Source organism: Tasmannia lanceolata, unplaced genomic scaffold (genome assembly GCF_043159265.1).
Source record: "Tasmannia lanceolata isolate RefF3 unplaced genomic scaffold, GAP_Taslan_0.1 ptg000025l, whole genome shotgun sequence".
In the NCBI taxonomy this organism is placed as follows: Eukaryota; Viridiplantae; Streptophyta; class Magnoliopsida; order Canellales; family Winteraceae; genus Tasmannia; species Tasmannia lanceolata.
In genome coordinates, this window is record NW_027518702.1 from 3,403,267 (window position 1) to 3,409,995 (window position 6,729).

Genomic DNA, 6,729 nt, shown 5'->3' on the forward strand with positions numbered 1-6,729 from the left:
GTTGCAAAATTTATGTCCAATACCTGCATGACCTGGATTGCCTTTGGAACTTTAATAAAATTAAGAATGATCCATCTGTTAAGGTGGATGGTGTCGCCTCGAAGTGGCTCTTATCTTTACAATTTTCTTTAATAATACTCCTACAAGTTCAAAGTATGTCTCTCGCACTGTAATTGGATAAATTATTGTTGTTTCTTCACCATGGAATACGATCTATTTCGATTTCTAGCATTACCCTGTTTTTTTTTTTTTAACAGGAGCATTATCCTTTTCAATCGCCTCTATTTTCCTTGAAGATACAATTATTTCTCTCCTTCCATGTATACCGAATCATTACATTAGATACCAAGCCTCGAAGCACTTGTCATGATTTACCATATGGTTCACTACACCAATGACAGATACTGCTCTTAATTGAACTTTAAAACATCCAAGAGAGAGTGAAGATTCTGATAATGGAACACAATAGCCAATGAGAAAAAGAACAATGTACTGTGAGATGATGATCTATGGACAGCATCAGGAATCCACATTCTATGGTTATGAACATGAGGTGAAAACTAAAAAGAACTAAGGAGGCCTAGTCACAATGCGACACTTCTATTTTGTTAACTTTAAGGGTGCACCTAAGCCTAATGACTCAACCCTATGAGGATGCCAATGTCTCTCTGGTCTTGCCCTCTTTGGTTCCTAGAATTTGGAGGCGAACTTATCATTTTCATGATCATTAGATATATTTCATGCTTGAGTTCTGGTTGAGCATGAGCCATTGATGCATCTTTGAAAGTGCATGATGCCCACGTGAAAAAGGGTATAATCCTTATCCTTATCCTTACTATACTAAAAGGGAGAATCTTAAATTTCGGCACGTTCTTTTGTCGAAATTCTCGTTATGTCCTGCCTAATGCTACCTGTTCTTTCGTAAATCTACTTGGTGCCTATCGGTTTTTCCGTCATTCAATCTCCTTCCTGCCCCTGCATATACATCCAAATAAATACCAGCTGTCTCCTTTTCCTCATTCTAGAACGGGGCAGTGATAAATCGACTCCCCAAATGGATAAATTGACTCCCCATGTTTCTATCTCTCTCCTCCTTCTCTCTCTAACCTAGAGGAGAGAGAAAGACACATGGGGAGTCGATTTATCACTCCCCTTTAGAACGGGGCACTCTTTTTGGCAATGACTCAAGCCTCTACGTGTCAAGAGAGAGATCGTATAAAGATTGTAGGGATGGGATCATCATATGGGAATGATCAAATGGACAGTTTTGATCATCCTATGGTGTAAGCCGTAAAATACATTTTGAAAAAAAAATAATTAATTCTTCACTACTTCTTTTCTTGTAGGTAAGCTGGTTCTGGCGGGGACTCCTACTGTCTTATTAAAAAAATACTTCGTTACATGGGCTTACACCATATATATTCTACTTCTGTAGTATTGCAAGAATTTTGTGACAAAGCTTGCAAATCAAAAATTATTTCTTACACTCCCTACTTTATACATGACAAAATACAATTGAAACTATATATATATATATATATATATATATATATATATATATATATATATATATACTGTATGACTTACAGCATAGGATGATCCAAACCGTCCATTTGATGTGCCACAACGTGCATAGGTTGTTCCCAAAAAACACATTTCCATATGATGATCCTAGCCCTGCAGTCTATAGAGGAGCGGCATATTTAGGAAACATCTATTGATAGGAGGATTCGGTGATCCAATGGAAATGGATTTTGGCAAACAACCTACTTACAATGTGGCCCGTCAAATGGATGGTTTGGATCATCCTGCGATGTAAGCCATACAATACTTTTTGAAAAAAATACTCAATATAAGGACTTACAACATATAAAAACTCTCATAATAACATCCGTTCTCTCTAAATCATGGGGAAAAGAAATTCCCCCAAGAAATTTTTTTCATCAAAAATGTTTTTCTTGCAATCCAATAAAGATTTACCAGGAATCAACCCTATTTAATTTTTATTTAGAGGGACCTTCAATTATGATAACATCATTCTAATTTAACCATAATCATTTCAATTTCCTTTAAATCGTGGAAATAAAACATTTGCCTAAGAAATTTTTTCCGTAGGAAATGTTTTTCTTCCAATCTAATAAAGATTTGCCGGTAAAAGTTTTTAGGATGTAAAATTTAGACCAACCACCAGCTACCATACGCATCTAACTTTAATACACAACATGGACAAAAAATTCCCCCCTATAAAAATTTGGGAAATGATAAATGCGCCCCTTTTCATCACTTGCATACCCAGGTGCATTGTACATGTCAATCAGGTCACTTCATTCCTTCAAATGTGAAGTACATCAGCCCCTTTGCAGTCATAGATACACTATAGCTGGGTGTCCCAACTGATGAAAAGGGGTGCATTTATCATTTCCCAAAATATTTTCCATCAAAAATGTTTTTCTTGCAAAAGAAAAATGTTTTACATGGCTTAAAAAAACATTTTCTAAAGAATTTTTTCATTGCAAATGTCTTTCTTCCGATCCAATAATGATTTGTCTTAGGTAAAAGGTTTTATGACCTAAAATTTAAACAAACCGCTAGCTACCATAGGCATCTAAGTTTAGTACACAGCTAATAAAACATTTTCTAAATATGGAACTAATTTTATGACTAATATGTTGAAGGGCTAGATATGGCTGATGACTCTTGTTCACCACTTAATTATTCCTTCAATCCATACTTTGCTAGATCCAAATATCTCTAGAAGCTTCAAGCCATACGAAGCTCCTTTCAATTCTACGCCGATGGCATAAAATTCGCTATTGGGACCTTCAAAAGCAAGAATCAAATTGCCATTAGCGTCGGAAATAATAACTCCACAGCAACCTCATCTATGATATCAAGGATGTCAAATAATTATTTGTTGTTTAACTAAAATTTTGTTTAATTCAACTAATGAGGGAGTTAAATTGTTACGGGCTTTAAATTTTTCTACAGATTTTAGCTAAAACATTTTTGTTTTTCCTAGGATTGAGGTCATTATTTTTCACTATTGCACCGTACAATAGGTAATATAAAGGAATATGTAATCTATAATCTTAAGTTTTTGAATGGGAGTTTTAACATTAACCCATTGATTAATTTTTCTCTATTAAGTTTTGAACTTTTCATCATCAGCACTAATGACCCTACCTTGACCAAAAGATAAATTGAAATTGAAAATGATTAAAACTTTAAGAGGTAGATTCAAATGGGTTTGGATCTCAAACTAGAAAGGAAATAATTACTACAGGGATAGATAGTTGCTTTCTTTTTCTCTTATAGGTACCCTAAGCACATGCAATGCACGTGCATTTTTACTAGTCTTTATAAAGGTACAACCTTCTTGAAGGGTGTGACGCTCTCCCATTGAATGAGGGTTGTAGGCTCCTTCTGGTTAAGGGGCCATTTGGATACCCATATTTTAGAATCTTGGATTTCTTCAAAATTGTAGATGGGAGACAAAAGAAGAAGCAGACCGGTCGTCGTTTTCTGATTTCTCGCCGTTCTTTCCGTCAGCAAGAGAGTAGGAAATCATCCCATGTTTCCAGGTTTTAGAAATCGCAGAATGGGGGAGAGATTTCTAAAACCTGATTTTTTTACTTAAAATTCCAAGATTCTAAAGAGAAGCAAAATGGACAGTCTCCTTCTTCTCTTGTCTCCCATCTACAATTTTGAAAAAATCTGATACATGTTATTATGGTGTATGTGGGTAGTTAGAACGTAGTTATGGTTTTGTAGTTAAGGTTTGTGGGGTTTAGTTATTTGTGATGTGTCTTGTTAGTGGGTAAATGGGCTTGTGATGTGGCACTCCATCTTGATTGTATTTATGTAGTGGTAATTCAATGGAATGGGAAGAAGAAGATGATTTACAGAAAAGGAAACTTTATTTTTGGAGAGCCATGGCTCCTCTTTAATTGAGCCGTTAGGAGGTTCGGTTGCCTCGAATCAACCTCTCTCCCCCTCTTTTTCTATTTTCTGTTTGTTTGCTTGTGTTACGGCCAATTAGGCACGTAACAAGTGGTATCAGAGCCATCGATCCTACACCATGCCTATGTCATCGGAGCTTTTGGAATCCATACGAGATGATTTCCGGCAAATCAAGGTGCTTGTTTCGAAAATGATGGAAGAACACCAATGATTTGCGGAAGGTTTGAACAAAATAAATTTAGAGATCAAGGAAATGCGCAAAGAATATGAAAAGTTGAAACTTGAGAAAGCTGATGTCCGTGTAGAGAAAAGTGTGAGAATTGATGGAGATGGAGATACTTTAGTTAAACAGCATGCAAAGTCATTCAATCAATCCATCGTTTCGATGCGGCTTCATGAAGAATCGTATTTCCTTCCAGATTTAATTACAATAGATTTTGAAGGTGGGGTTCAAATGGTCGTGACTGCTGTTTTTGAAGAACACGAAAGCCTAAGTGTTAGAGGTGCAAGTTTGGCCCTGTCAGCCCTTACCCGCCCTGAGCCCAAACAGGTTCAGGGCTGGATTTTCTAACCCTAAGGGCGGGTCAGGGTTCATTTTTTTAGACCCTGACTCAGGTCGGGCGGGTTTTGGGTTAATGCCTCGGGTACCCCGACCCGGCCCGACCCTGAGTTTTCTATTATAGAATTGAACCATCTGTGCATGTTTCTTTTGCTAATGTTTTCTATTATCTTGGATTGATGTTTCTTTAGATTATTATTATTAATTGTCTCTGTTGCCCGTCATGTTGTTGAATTCATAGTGTCTTATTTTGTTCCCTTTCTCTGTTTATTGATCATTTTGTTCCATATGATAAGTGGTTGCTTTATTTTTGGCACTCTTAACAGGTATTTGCACTAGGGTCAATTAGGGCCGGCCCTGCCCAATCAGGGCCAATCAGGGCGAGCCAGGGCCAGCACAATACCCTGTAGGGCGGATAATGGGTTGAGGTTTTTCGGCCCTGACTCAGGGTCAGGGCGGGTCAGGGCCGAGATAATGGGATCCAAGGTTGGGCTAGGGTTTTGAAAAACCCGACCCAACCCGACCCTGTTGCAGCCCTAGTTTGTGTTCTTCAATAAATTTGTGTCCAATAAAATTTGGGATCCAGGTGGAATAGAGTATTTCGTCACATAATTCGACCTTGAGGACAAGGTCGTTTCAAGGGGGAAGGAATGATACGTGCTATTATGGTGTATGTGGGTAGTTAGAATGTAGTTATGGTTTTGTAGTTAAGGTTTGTGGGGGTTAGTTATTTGTGATGTGTCTTGTTAGTGGGTAAATGGGCTTGTGATGTGGCACTCCATCTTGATTGTATTTATGTAGTAGTAATTCAATGGAATGGGAAGAAGAAGATAATTTACAACAAAGGAAACTTTGTTTTGGAGAGTCATGACTCCTCTCGAATTGAGCCGTTAGGAGGTCCGGTTGCCTCGAATCAACCTCTCTCCCCTTATGTTTCTATTTTCTGTTTGTTTGCTTGTGTTACGGCCAATTAGGCACGTAACAAAATCCAAGATTCTAAAATCCGCGTATCTAAACGGCCCCTAAGAGTTGCCACCTAGAAATTATGGGCTCTGGTGCTCGACAATAAATCTGATCATGTTTGCATCATCTTACTGGGTAATAGATCAGATTATATGGTTGAAAGATATTTGGCATTGGCAGTCTCTACTAAAGGATGATTTCACTCACTATTCATCAAGTTTTGCATACAAGAATGGCTTTTCCTTCATCCTTAAAGAAGGAAATGACTAAATGTAAGACATTAGGTAGGAAAATGCAAGCATATGTGCTTGAATTCTATTTCAACAACTATAAGGGTCCGTTTAGATTTCATTGTTATCCTTCGGGGTATCTCATCTCCATCCAAAGACTCTTAATAAGATTTCCCTTCCCTTTGCCTATCTGACCTCGGAATGGGATCCACTCCAAGGAGAAAGGATAACTCCCCCGTGTTGAACATGCTTCTATGATTTCACTGGCAATGAAAGAAAAACACAACCAAACTAACCCACATCAAGTTTACAAGGTAACCCATAAAAAAAAAAGATTACAACGTAATAGAAAGATTTTTTGAAAAGTTTGAAAAAGAGTTTCTTTTCCCAAAACTTCACGCTTTCCTTGTTTGATTATTGATGAAAAAACAGCAACTTGAAGCACCAAAGTTCAAGTTTCATTTATACGACTTTGAATAGGAATGCTAACCTCAAGCCCTTGCAACATCAAGGTGAAAGGGCAGTCCCATTGGCTACACCTCACCGAAGTGCATTTATAATGTCACCAAATTCAATTAGTTCGGCGAGGTGCAGCAGCAAATGGGTGTGGCCTTTCAGCTTTTTTTAACAAGGACGCCCTTGAGTTTAGCATTCTTCTTTGCCTCAGAATATTTTTCCTGCTGTCCAAACAAAGGCATAAGATCCACTTATGTTACTGTCACTGACTGGGAGGATGGAGACGGGTGAACCACCGTCTTTTTCCACTCTAGATGGTCCCACCATTTCAACAAGTCAGATAGAGGAAACGATATATTTGCGCATTTTATTAATTGGGACAGCCCCCTGTTGTCACAAATGAACCAGAGGGGGCTGTCTTAAGTAAAAAGCAAAAGGACGAAGCGAATATTTCACTTTCCGGCAGATAGAATTGAAAGAGGGGCCAACCTTATTTGGAACTCAATTGCGTGACCCACAGAAAACCCACGTGGGCCCGCTCACTTCACAAAGTTCCTAATG